General features: G+C 56.7%; 1 protein-coding gene across 3 annotated transcripts in view; it reads left to right on the top strand.

The window, feature by feature from the left end:
* The window catches only part of DRD2 (dopamine receptor D2), a 61,286-nt gene that overhangs the window by 31,554 nt on the left and 15,907 nt on the right, over nucleotides 1-13,825 (top strand). The window contains exon 1 of one of the 3 annotated variants that reach the window (XM_029956983.1): nucleotides 13,351-13,524. The exons of the other annotated variants lie outside the window; for them this stretch is intronic. The gene's annotated coding sequence lies outside the window, so the exon portion shown is untranslated. Of the gene's footprint in view, nucleotides 1-13,350; nucleotides 13,525-13,825 lie in introns of those variants that run through there. 3 annotated transcript variants of the gene reach the window in all.

Here is a 13,825-nt window from a genome sequence, read left to right as displayed (position 1 = left end):
ATCCTTGAGCCTCCCCCCCACCAAGTAGATGCTGGAGTATTTGTTAGAATCATAGATAAAGAGGGTCTGGAGCTGGTCTTGCCACAGGGAGCCCAGCATCTCGCAGAGTAAGGAAGGCAGCCACGACCCGCAGGGCACCTCTCCCAGGTCCCCAGCAGCCCTGCCTACCAAGCCGGTGTGTGCAAAAGTTTCCAGACCTCGCTTTATCTCATGCCAGGAAGATGGGATGTTTTGTCTCAACCTATGGTGTGCACTCCGGTTGCTGAAGAGATTAGCACTTCCTGGGCCGCAAATATAATTAGGGGATCAGTCACAGAAAGGCTGGAGCACAGGCACACTTTGGGGAGAGCTATCTGTGTTCACTGTGTCACTTTGAACATCAGTGGGCAGAAAGGACCCAAGGGAGGCTGTGCTTCAGAAACAGTAGGACAGAGGCCTCCAGAGAGAGGGCTGAAGTCTCCAGGCAGGGCTGGGGAGGGTTAGGAAAGAACTCCGCTTTGCTCCCAAGCTACCTGTGTTTCCAGACGCCTCCCCAACCTTGACAGTGCCTTCCTGCCACCACCAGCCTGGATGGTGAGGACCAAGTAAGAAGACATGAGACACAGCCTTTGTGGCTCAGCAGTATATTAACAGCCTTGCTACCCTGGGAACAGTTGTAAAACACGGACTCAGACGTAAATATGCACGGCTTCAGCTCAGGTCACGATCTCACGTTCGTGTGGTTGAACCCCGTGTTGGGCTCTGTGCTGACAGCTCAGAGCCTGGAGCCTGCTTGGGTTTTGTGTCTCCCTCTCTCTCTGACCCGCCCCTGCTCACGCTGTCTCTCTCTCTCTCTTAAAAATAAATAAAACATTAGAAAAAAAATTTAAAAAATAAAATGTAAATATATTCAGAGGCTTGGCAGGTAAATATAAGTGGACCGAAACCAGCTGACTGTAGGGCTATAAGGACTGGTGGGGACCGGGGCAAACTTGAGGGCACTGTGCCCGGCAGTCTGGGGCTGGACGTAGTGACAGGAGGAAGGGACCTGTGCCGAAGGCTTGGGGCTTTGCCCTGTCCATGCTGGGGCGCCAGGGGTGCCCGGGGGTGGGACATGCCGGGTGGAGGTGCAACGTCTGTTCTTGGAGTGCAGACACTGCCCCTTCCCCGTGAGCTGAGCCATCCTCTGCCTTCTTCCATCAGTGCGGGCCCCTCTGAAGGGCGCTGCCTCCACTTGACCGCAGCCCATTACCACCTCAAGAATGCTAACCCAGTGTTTCCAAAATCTCAAGATTCTTAAGAGAAGCTAGTGACCTATTTTAAAATCTCCAAATTTTAAATGCTGGCAGTAAGCTACCATTTTGCGATAATACTGTCTCCATGAGCCCCACGAAACCCATCTCCATGCTAAATGTGGCCCATAAGCTGCCAGTTTGCAACTTCTGGTATGAGAGGGATTAGCTAACTGGTGCTGAGTCTCGGGGGCCTGGCCGGAGGGGGCTCTCGAGAAAAAGCAGGCAGCCTTGCAGATAAGGATTTGTACCCGCCGGCCATTCATTGCCAGCCTCCAGTTTTTCCATGCAACAAAATGGATTGATGGCATGTTCTGACCCACTCTGAGCTGTTAACTGGTTTGGAGCGCTGGCGTGGGGCTCCTTGTGTAGGAGGGTAGTGAACTTGGTTTCTCAGACACACCCGGCTTGTCCTTGGATGGTGACTGTGTGTGAGAGCACACGATGTGCTGGGGGGGTGGGGGATGAGATGCCCAGGTGCCTCGGCATCGGTGGGTTATTTGCAGGAAACTGGTTGCTGGAGCTGATCCTTGAGAAGAAGAGGCACCCCCCCCCCCACCTCAGTCATCAAAGCTCCCGTCAGCCTGAGCTTCAGGGAGCTGTCACAGCCTCATTACTGCTAATTCATCTTCACTTAGTGCATCAAAAGGCTGACTTATCAAATCGGGTGGGCGCACAGGAAGTTTGATTAGCGCCATTATGTTGTTTGCCATGACGGGCTCAGAAAACTTAGCTCATCTGTGTCCCAGGAGTCCTAAGGTAAGACTGAAGTGTTGATGTTCTGCCTCAGAAATTCTCGGGATTGCAAGTCGGGGTGGCAACTTGAGCCAGAGGTATTTCCTTTGTTCCCAACAGCCACCTCCCTCCCACCCCTCTCTGTCCTCACCCACAGGTAGGGGCCTGGGTCAGTTATCCAGAGACCGCCTGGCATGAGCAGTGCCTGGGCTCATCCTTCAGCCCTCTGGCCGAGGGCCCCCCTGTCTCTGGCACGGGTGGAGCAGTCCTGAGTCAGGATCACTGGCCTCTGCTGCCGTCCCCGTCACGGCCCGGTCAGGTGCCGAGCCTCAGAGAAAGAGGCTCAGGCCTTTCCCCACATTCCTGGACAGGAAGCCTCCCCGACGCATTGATTCAGGAAGCAGCAGCCCATGAAGAAAACGCGTGGTGCTTGGCTGCTCCCTGCACGTCGTGCGCCGTCGGTGAGCTCGTAGGTGACCTGCGGTGCGCTCTGCCTCCCTGGCGCCCACAGGACAGCAGGTGTCGGGCTGGGGAGGCAGCCCCTAGAAGGAAGGGCCTGAAAGAGAAGGGCTGAGCGGAGGTTGCACACGTACGTCTCCGCGGAGGACAGGGATGGGAGGGAAGTGGGGACACAGGTGGGGCGGCTTCGGGTTAGACTCAGGGGAGACACCCACGGGGCGCCCAGAATTGCTCTCCTCCTCACGCTGACTTCGTATCTTTGAAGATGCGGCTGCGGATGCTGAGGGAAGCTGGCAGTGCCTTTGCCCTTTCCAGGCACCGGACGGAGAGCCGCTTACTGCAGGGGGTCTGTCTAGGGACCCTGCCGGTCCTGGCGACCTTGGCGAACTGGCGAATGGGCTCTGTGAACCTGGGTGGGTCTTTTCACTGTTCTGTGTCTTCGTTTCTTATTCTGTGAAATAGATTCGACTTCAGGTTCCTTCCAGGAGTAAAATTCAATTCTCTACGTTTTTCCAGGCTGGCCAGCAAGAGAATAGGAACAACGGAGGGCATCCTCTGGGCCGGAAGGCACGCTTGGGGTATCTCACTTAACCTTCAAAATCGCCCCAGCAGGAAGGTAGTGGCACCCTGCTGAGAGCCGTTCACGGTGGCACTGCTGTCCCTGGTGCCTGCCCGCACCACAGACGCCCATTAACACCCATCGGGCTGGTGGGCTTCCCGGTATATGCTGAGGACGTACTCGGGACTAAGACGCCTTCTTCCCACCAGGCCTCACGGGCACATCAGAGATACGGGGCAGACACTGAGCAAAGTAAGAACCGAAGAGCCCCTGTGCATAACCACACAGCAGTGCCGACCGCCACGGCTTTCTCATGAGCCCGTGGTGTGATCCGTTCACAGGGGGCCAGCGGAAGGTCTCTGCTGCCCAGTAGGACCACGCTGACGTTTTTGTGGGACCCCAGAGCCTGCAAGATGCTTGGAAGCATATCTTTCTATTTGGTTCTTCAACCACTGGCTGAAATCAGCTACACAGGCCCTCATGATCTCGTGATTAAATTATCATTCGCGATTACACTGAGGATCAGAGAGGTGACTCATCGGGGGAACTAGATTATCCTTCCGCACGTCAGACTCTTGCACGGTGAGATGAGGTGGTCTGGTGGGCACGGGTGCCCTCTGGTCTGCCAGGCCCTATGGTAGGCCTGACTGCGCCCCCCCCCCCCCCCCCGCCGCCAGAATGGAGGCATCTGCTAGCTGCTGTAGCCTTAGAATCTACCAGAAGCTACAGGCCAAGGAGGCCTTCTCTTTCTCAGAGGTTCCGAGGGAAAGGCAAGGTTGCTATAAATCCACAGGGCGTGTACTGAGAAGACTTCACCCAAAGTTGCCTGCCAGGCACCCCCGACATTGTAGCTCAGGGCTGGTGGCGGGGGGAACTTCGTGTTGGGTATGGCTGGAGCCTCTCTGAATTATTCAGGGCATTGGGGGCCACAGAGAAATTGGGGCCCCTCGTCACCTGGACCCTCACGCAACTCAGCCCTGCCTCTCTGGCAGCTGCAGCTGAATCCTAATGCTGTAGTCTTTTTTTTTTTTTTTTTTTTAATGTTTACTTTTGAGAGTGAGAGAGAGAAAGACAGAGAGAGTGGGGGAAGGGCAGAGAGAGACTGAGAGAATATGAAGCAGGCTCCAGGCGCTGAGCTGTCAGCACAGAGCCCGACGCAGGGCTTGAACCCACGAGACCTGAGATCATGACTTGAGCGGAAATCGGACGCTTACCCGACTGAGCCCCCCAGGCGCCCCGCCCAAGGCTGCAGTCTTAATGATATTAGCCATCTTTCATTAAGCATCTATCACTACTGGCCCCTTCATTTATATTTTCTAAATTAATTTCCCAACCTCTCCAGTGAGGGGGCAGTCACTGCCTCCGTTCTGCAGCTGAGAAGACCAAGTGCAGAGTGATCACATTGTCAAGGCCACATGGCTAGCAAGTGCTGGGGAGGGAGGAGACTGAAAGCCAGATATTTCTGCCTTTTTGATCAAAAACAAAAAAACAGCAAGCTGCATTGGCCCCTCTTCTTTAATTCCCGGGATTGAAGGAACCTATTCCTCTTTATAGTCTGGTCATTGCTGCTTGGAAAAGCCGCCAATGTGGGGACAGGGATGGATGGGGAAGGGTAGGCAGTGCCCACCCTGTGGCTGCCCTTCCCGCCTACTTCCGTCCTGTGGGAGAGGAGGTTCGGGGCTCTGTCCGGGAGCCCAGCCTGTCCCCGTGGCAGGGACGGCCCCTCTCTGCTCCTTCCTGTGGCTCTGCCCCTGGAGCCCTTCCAGCGTGTGAGAGCTGGGAGTCCAGGCAGGGCAAGATGCGGTCCCTGTTGGCGGCTCTGCACCCCACGGAATGAGAGGAGACCCACGCGAGGAGCGGGAGGAGGGCGGGCTGGAAAACGTCATTGACAGAGGGCACTCGGCTCTGAGGACACTCGCGTGTGGCCTGGGCCTCCACTTCGCGGTATGGAAGGCTGTGAGCGGATCACGTGGGGCCTGGCAAACACCAGTCTGAGACCCGACAGCCGGCCGGGGGTGCGACCCTGGACATGCCCTTGAAGCAGCCCTGTCTGCAGCCAGGTTGAAGGCCCCCATCCCGTGGGGGCATCTGGGACCCGATGTTGAAGACCCTTCCCCTCCCCCTCTCAGGGCCGCGTACCCCCCAGACTCCGCTCCTCCTAAAAGGAGGAGGCTGGGTTCTGAAGGCCGATGGATCTGTGCTCATAACCCACGCGGGTGAACTTGGGTCAGTGACGCACCCTCTCTGGGCCAGTCTCTTCATCCGAAACACGGAAACAATACTGTGTCTCACAGGCTGTTGCACAGAGGAAGTGAAATGATACATGCACAGTGATGAACACAGAGAAAGAGCTTGGTAACTGTTCCGTTTGTCCCTCCCTTCTGTCCTCTGGGAAGGGGACCCACCAAGGCTGGCGTGTCACCCAGCTCCAGCCACGGCCAACACACGGCTGGTTCTGATTCGCCCACAACCTAAGGTTCTGTTCAGATCGATCCCAGACATCACATGCTTTCTCGGGTGAACAGTTCTGCGTGTGTCCCCACAGGTTAAGGGCTGTACCCAAACGAGCCGGAATGCTGGCGCCACAGAATTGTTAGCGGTGACTCCTGAATCGTGTCCAGGTCTGCTCTTCAGATTTTCAGTTGGGTCGTGAATGTCAAGGATCTTTAACAGTTGGTTTCTTTGAATCAGGATGCATGCTAAGTTCCCCACGTTATACTTGGCGGATGCGCCTTTTGAGTTTCTTCTATTATATTTTCCACGCACTGGATTTGGCTGATTGCACCCCTTCAATTTGCCTTTGAGGTTCAGACACAAAGGAGGTATTTGTTCCCCACCCCCCATCTCCCACCCCCCATCTGAGAAAGGGCTCCTTTCTCCTTTGTGGAAAAGCAATGTCCCCACGGTCCCCAGGACCAGCCTGCTGCGGGGGGATGGGGGTGGGGCAAGTGGGGAGAGGGGCTTCCCCGGCTCCCAGCAGCGCAATGGCCAATGTCACCTGCTGTGTGGATTCACCCACTCTTTGTTTTCATGAACAGGGGTATCTTTTCATAAAGCAAAGCAATTTTCTGCCAAATAGCGAGGACTGTTTTTCCTTCTTCCAGTGCAATAAGGGCCAGGATTTGTCTCCCTCTTGGCTTTCAAGAGCGTGTTTTCTCAATTCTTTCCTGAAATTAAAGTAAAGGTCAAGGAGATCGGTCTGAGACCTGCCCTCCCTCCTCTCGGGCTCCTGCTGGTGAGTCTGGCTAAGCGTGTACCTGCTCCCTGGGCTCTGGGACCCTCAAGAGCAAGCTCAACTCCCCAGTTCTTGTCATCCGGGGGGGGCGGTGACTGCAAAGGGAGGAAGGGAGAAAGAAGGGAGGGAAAGACACAGTGCCAGGCTGTGGGCTCCCTTCTGAATTTAGATCTGAACCATTTCTAGAGGCTTCCTTCTCCCCACTGTGCTCCCTCCCTCGGGGAGGGGACCCCGGGCCCCACGCCCTCTGCTCCGCTTCCCACTTGCCAATTTTGTGCGCGGCACGTGCGCGGCCCCAATGATCCGCCCCGGCCCTGGCACGGCGTGCGGCTGCGAGGGCTTTTAATCAAAAAGCAGGACACGCACGCACGCAGAGAACAGCCGCGCCACCTCCCCGCTTAGTGTTACCGGAGCATTCTCTCCCCGCCCCTCCCTACACTGAGTCACTCCCAGCTAACAGTTAATTAATTTGTGACACTTTGACAGTTTGTGAGGAGACATTTTACGGAGCCTTCACAAGGCGCAGGGATGGGACTGTCAGGCGGATGCCTGCCTGCCTTCGCTGGGTCCCTCCACGCCCCGGCCTGCCTCCCCCTGCCGCAGACCTCGGGGCCCCGGGGGGCCCTGAGTGAGCCTGGGAGAGGCCTCAAAGCCCTCTCGTCCTCCTCTGTCCCAGCCTCTCGGGGGCCTCCACGCTCCTGGGGCCCGTGGGCAGACCCGGGGCGCCTGGCCACCTTGAGAAGAAGAACTCAGAGTGGTTTCTGCTTCTGGACGAGGTGCCCACGCAGGGGCCCTTCCCACAGCTGAGGAGCCGTGTCCCAGCCTCTCCCCGGGACCCCCCGGGAGGCCTTAGGCGAGCCCCGGGTCTCAGCGGCACCCAGGGATGTTGGCTGGCCGCTGGTGGGTGCTGTGTGAGAGATGGGTCCCGCCATCTTGGCCTGCTGGGACCTGGCTCCCACGGGGGGTGCTGATCCGGACACTGTGAACCCCTGCCCCACCCCTGGGCCTTCTGGGAGCCCAGAAGTCATCCCCCAAACCAGCTCTGTGCATCCCTTCCCACAGAATTCACGTATTTCCCCACCTCCGCACACACCTACACTCGCCTCGACGCACGTGCATTCTCTTCTTCTTTCAATGGCTTGCAACCCCGTGTGCCCCAGGGATGGCACCCTTGGGGGAGCCAACGCCAGCTGCCATCATGACCCAGACCCAACGGGCCAGAGAGAGAGCTCAAGGGAGGCTACTGATACCCCTCGAGAAGGAAACCAGGGCCCCCAGGGCCTGGAAAACACTGGCCCCTTCACACCTGCGTGAGGCACCAGCTCCCACGGCTGCGTCTCATTCACCGAGCGCCCGGCGTGGCTGCCACCCAGCTGGGAAGCGAGATGGCCATGAGGGGACAAGATGAGTGTGACCCTTGCGCTGGTGGGGCTCACAGCCTGGCGAGAACAGACCCTAAACAGATCATTAGACACGTGACTTGATTATTCCCTGATGAGTGCCACCAAGGAGCACAGTGAGCGTTGTGTGCTAGAGGATGGCTCCGAGCAGGAGGAGGAGGAGGCCAGTGGGGCTCTGGGCCTTGAGCCTCTGTGGAAGGACTGGGCCTGGTTAGGGGGCAGGGACCCTGAATCCCAGGAGTGGGGGCTTGGTGACAGCAAGTGGAGTGAGCCCCTGAGGCCAGCTTCTCTTTGCTGTGAGGTGGGAGGCTGCCGGGCCAGGCTTAGCTGCAGGGAGCAGAGGGGAGGCTTTGGGCAGGTGCCTGGGACACTGACGGTTCTTAGGACTGTCCCCTCCCCCGCTGGCACCGTGAGGCGGCTCCAGGCACAGCCAGAGAGCAAGATGGAGGAGGTTCCTCCAAGCAGTCGCACACTGTCTAAGGAGGTTTGGGCGGTTTCCTCCACGATGACCAGGTCTAAGCCCTGCTGCCCAGCGGCTGCGTGGTCCCCTGCTTTGTCCCTCGCTGTCTCTGCAGAATCCCGAGACCAGGGATGGTAACCAGATCTGGAGGGGACACCGAGTGGGTGGGGTCAGTGTGTGGCCTGCCCTCCCTCCTGGATAACCCAGGTCACTTTGTCCAAACCTCAGAGCTGCCCCGAGGCTCTGAGCGGTGGAGGGAGTCCAGGCGGGACTGGATACCCCACCCCAGGCCTGAGCCCTAGGCATTTGTAGGCACAGGGCCTTGCCTGGGACCTGGAGGGGAGAGTGCCCGGCCCCCACCACTGGGCGAAAAGCAGTGGGTGTTTCTTCCCTCAAGAATGACTCTGGACAGCTGGCAGCTCTCCCTTCAGATCTGGGCCTGCCTGGAGGTGACACCCCGTCGCTTTGCTGGCCTTCCCTCCTCATGCCTGGCCCCCGAAGGCCAGGGCCGGATGGCTCTCCTTGGGGCCACCGGGCCTAGGGTTCTGGGAACCCACGGCCTTGGTTCCTCTGCTCCCTGCTGAGGGGACCCTCCTGGGCCCAGTAAGCGAGGCCATTTGGTAAAGACCCTTCTGATTTCCCTTTGGAGCAGAAGGAGCTGCCGGAGAGCCAGGGGACGTGCCCACTCCCAAGTCTTGGCCTGGACCCTCTTGCGTGGAGCAGGGGGTGGCTGGAACCGCTTGGGGGGAGGAGGACCCCTTACCCACTCACTCCTAGTTCCCCTCCAGTTTCAGGCGCTTAGGCAAGCTGCTTTTGAAATGCAAATGCCAGGCACCCCCCTCACCCCGCCTTTTTCATTGAAATGCTTCAAGTTTCAGAAAAGAGGGAAAATGATGTGTTTAAGACAGCAGTGTCTCACCCGCCATCGAGCCTGATAAGGGATTGTTAAATTTTAATTAGACAATTTGACTCCTTCAAATGCCAAACCTTCTGGGGAGGCAGCGCCCCGTGAGCCAGGTTGCTTGAGTTTATTCTGTGCCGAGTTCCTCAGGCCTCACCTCGGGGGGCCCTGTACCCCCACATTTTGCTGATGAAAGGACTCAATCTAGAGAGAGGACAGACCCATCCTTTCTCCCCTCCCAGACCAGCCAACTTGCCTCCAGGGTCCCGGGTAATCCCACCAGGCTGGTGACCAAGGGCAACTGTAAGCCTCCAAGATTCTTCCCCTGGCAAAAGGTCAGTTTAGGGGGTCAGCCTTGAATGGTGGAATTTTCAAGGAGTTTTCTTTTCTTGCCTCCCCTCCCGCTACCCCTGCCCCAGTGCAGGGGTGGTGTGAGTCCGTGGACCGCCAGGGGCAGACTTGGGCCAGCTATCTGGGGTCTAACTACATTCCGCATGCAGACAGCTAGCTAATTTTCAAATGAGGGCACAAACAGGCAATGGTAACATATGCAAAGCCCAAAGGGTAAGTGGCGGAGGCCCTGGAGGCTGGAAAGGACCGCTCCACGGTCCTCTTGCCCTGATAACCCCATACACCGTGATTCACTCCAGACATCTCGTTGGGAAGGTCTGCTGTGGAGACAGAGCCCCTCAGAGCAGGCTGGATGTCAGGGGGAGCTGACCACCAGGGTGGACGAATGTGGAAGAGTTTCCAGTAGACCATTGCCCTTCGGAGCCGAGGCAGGGCCATGGGGGCTGGAGACAGATGTGGGTCAGGGGTGGCCGGAGGCCTGCGGACCGCCACACCGCACCCTCCCCCGTGCTCCTGGCTCCCTCCTCTTTCCCCTGCACCAGGGCAGCTGAGAACAGGAAGCCCAGGAGGGCCCAGAGCCCTCGGGCACCTGTCTGCCAGCATCTGCTGAGGAGGGCGGCCCGGGGAGCTGCGGCTGTCCCCTTGCTGCGCGGGAAAGATGAGGCTGCCGCTGGGGACGGGGGTGGTGGCAGCCTTTCCTTCTGCAGGTGTCTTTGTCAGCTCAGGCTGCCTTAACAGCGTCCCGAAGCCTGGGGGGGTTTAAGAGGCAGAAATTCATGTTCTCATAGTTCCGGAGGCTGGGAGTCTGAGATCAAGGTGCGGCGGTTGGGTTCTGGCGAGAGCTGACTTCCCTGCCGTCTTGCTGAGTGTTCACACAGCACTAGGAGGGCAGCCTCTGTGTCTCCTCCGATAAGGACCCGACCTCACCTCCAAACACCAAGGCCCTGTGTCCAAACACCTTGGGGGTTATGGCGTCCACATACGCATTTGAGAGGCACACAGTTGAGTCCGTAGCAACAGGGCTAGATCATCCTTCCCTGCTCCAGGAGACAGGAGTAAGTAGCTAAGGAATGACCATGTATGTATTTGGTGCTCACTAAATGCTCATTGACGGGGGGCTGGTTTGGAGCTCTTACGCACGAGGCAGGAGCCGCCCAGAGGAGGACGGAGGTGGCATATGGAGGTCGGTGAGCAAGGGCATCATATTTTCATGACTCCAAATCGATATTCTTGTTCGGACAACTGAAGGCTTTAAAAATCATATGTGACATTTATCTGGAAAAGTCTTATAAATATAATTTGCCTGGGGTTATACATTTAGCCATCCCTTTTTATTTTTTATTTTATTATTGAAAACATTTTTAATGTTAATTTTTGAGAGAGAGAGAGAGAGAGTGCGAGTGAGCACAAGCAAGGGAGGGGCAGAAAGAGACACACACAGAATCCAAAGCAGGCTCCAGGCTCTGAGCTGTCAGGACAGAGCCCAACAAAGGGCTCAAATTCACAGACTATGAGATGATGACCTGAGCTGAAGTCGGATGTTCAACTGACTGAGCCACCCAGGCGCCCCTATTTTACTTTTTCTTATTTTTATTTTATTTTATTTTCTCTTATTTTTATTTTATTTTATTTTCTCTTATTTTTATTTTATTTTGAGAGAGACAGAGAGCATGAGATGGGGAGAGGGGCAAAGGGAGAGAGAGAATCTCAGGCAAGCTCCAAGTTTGGTGCAGAGCCAATGCACAAGGAGTGAGCGTACATGCCCAGGATCATGACCTGAGCCGAAATTAAGAGTTGGAGACTCAGGACATCTGGGTGGCTCAGTGGGTTAAGTGCCTGAGTTCACTCAGTCATGACCTCACAGTTCATGGGTTCGAGCCCCACTTTGGGCTCTGTGCTGACAGCTCAGAGCCTGGAGCCTGCTTCAGATTCTGTGTCTCCCTCTCTCTGCCCCTCCTCTCCTTGCACTGCCTCTCTCTCTCTGAAAATTAAACATTTAAAAAATTATATAAGAAAGAGTTGGACGCTCAACCAACTAAGCCACCCATCCCCATCCCCTTTTTAAAGAAGAACCAGAAATTTGGACCATCCTGGCAAATCCAAGGTGAGAGCTGTTATGGGAACTTGGCATTTCCTACCTCGGGGGGCCGCAGAGCGGAGCCAGGACCCGGCCAGATACGGGGAGCCGCTGCTCCCCCCACAAGCAGAAGCTCTGACTTGGATGAGAGGCTTGAGGGCAGAAAGGGGGCATCTGAGGTGCCCTGTGGGGGCCCCCGGAATGAGAAAGACCACAGCCTGGTCCTTTGTGCCTTCCTCTGGGACACCACTTAGAGCCCTGGGGAGAAGGAAGAGAGGAGGGGACGGGGCAGGAGCTGCGGCAGGGGCCGCCTGGGGACTGTCGGTTTCCCCTGGGCGTCCTGAGAAGGTGCCAGCCGAGGAATGCTGGGCGGACCCTGTATTTTAACCCCGCTAAGACGCACGTCTCCCACCTCCGCAGACACACGTTTTCATGTCTCTGAGATCAGCATGCATTTTGCAGTCGACCCCGTCTTCGAGCCGTATTGGAGTTTGATAGCTTTCTTTTCTTTCCCAGGGGTACATGAAGCAGTGGTGCATCTTACATTCAGTTCTGGCTTAGAGCCTAGGAAATGGGGCAGTTGGCTCCCCACTTTCCAAGGAGGAGCCATAGGAGGCAGCATATGGGGTCACAGTAGGAGCCCGGGGCAGCCCCTGACCCTAATGCGCTGCATTTGGGCAGTACGGTGGCCTCTCCCCCCAGGTGGCTCATGCTGTTGTCTGAGTGCTTGCTTCTTTTCATTCTTTTGCTTGGTTCGATTTTTAAAGCTCATGTTCCTTGAGAGTTGACCTGGGCCCACCACACGTGTATCATCGGACCTAATCCTCACAACCGTAATAGCGACCCCCCATTTTGCAGATGGGAAAACTGAGGCTCAGGAAAGCCACGCGATCTGGCCAAGACCTCGGAGCTAGCAAAGGCGGAGTTGGGATTTGAACTGGCTGTGTTGGTCCTCTATCTTATACTAGTGTCTCTCGTGCCAGAGCACCTCACCGGTAGGGCTGTGCTTGCTGATGTCTGAATTTCTGCTCCATTTGGTGTTGCGTGTGAATGAGCCAGTCAGCTCCTGCTTGTGAGAGATGCCCCCCGGGGAGGGAAGGGTGCTGAGGACCCAGCAGGGATGGAGCTGGCTCCGGGGGCTGGAAGAAAATCCCGCACCAAGATATTAATAGGGTCCACAGGCAGCTAGGGATTTCCCACGCCTTCCCATTTTTTCTGTAATGCAAGTCTGTTACATTTGTATCAGCAAAAAAAAAAAAAAAAAAAAAAAAAAGAAAAAAGAAAAAACCCAAGAACTATCTAGAATAAATATTCAATTAGAAAATTAAATGCGTGAGGCCTTCCCAGCGGTAATGGAGGGACTCCCTCCTGGCCCGCAGGGTAACCGGCACACAGAGGAAGGGGCACTCGCCTCCAGCCCTGCCCTGACCGGAAATGCTCCCGTTTGCCATCTGACTTGTTCTCATGATTTTAAGTCCTGATTGAAAGCCTCTCCCCTCCAGGAAGCCTTCCAGGAGCACCCCAGCAGGGCCTATGTGCACCTCCTCTGTGATTTCTGAGCACCCGCTGCGGTGCCCGATGGTAGGGTGGGCCCCAGACTCTATGCGTGACCAACGCTCTCCCTCCCCCACCCACTGGGGCTGCTGAGGACGGACAGCCCGAGCCGGGCCCACCCTCTTGGCAGATGCCCACTCCACGAGAGGTGTCCCGGTCCTCTCCCAGGGACAGCCCACACCCTAGGACGTTATGAGAGGGGACAGCTCTGCAGACTCCCTGAGGACTTTGATGTGACTCCCCGGTCCAGCCCTGCCTCCTCCCTTCTCTGCAAGCATCCGGAGAACATTCCCCAGTAAATTCCCTGCACGCCCAAGTCCTCTTGGTCTTATTTCTGGGGATCTAACATGCAACACCCGCGGTCCTCTGGGGCTGCCTTTCTTTTGTCACTTGTTAATGTGGCCGCCTCCCTTTATGGCTACATCTCATGGGTGGAGGGCATTTCTTCCTGGCTGGACGCACAGAGGCTTTGATTGAGTTCCGACCACAACGAACAGCCGGCAGATCCCAGAGCACAGGATGGTATGTTCTTTTATTTGCTTATTCCACAAAGATGAGGCATGACCAAGATGTGATGTGATGCCTACGGGGCGGGGTGGGGGGAGTGGGGACAGATACACAGACCGGGTGTGTTCCCGACCAGAGCTCAGGAAGGAGGCTGCGGCTGCAGGACCCCAAGGGGAGGTGGCCCAGCAGGGAGCGCTCTAGATGGGGTCCAGAAAGGGGGGAGGGGATTCTGAGCAAGCCTTTCTTTGGAGGCTGTGGAGGGGGGCCGTGGAGGGGGGCCGTGGAGGGGGCCCGTGGAGGGGGGCGGGGGGGGGGG

This window comes from Suricata suricatta, chromosome 11, assembly GCF_006229205.1.
Source record: "Suricata suricatta isolate VVHF042 chromosome 11, meerkat_22Aug2017_6uvM2_HiC, whole genome shotgun sequence".
NCBI lineage: Eukaryota > Metazoa > Chordata > Mammalia > Carnivora > Herpestidae > Suricata > Suricata suricatta.
Note: the sequence above shows the minus strand (reverse complement) of the source record. Positions and strands in the feature narration are given on the sequence as shown.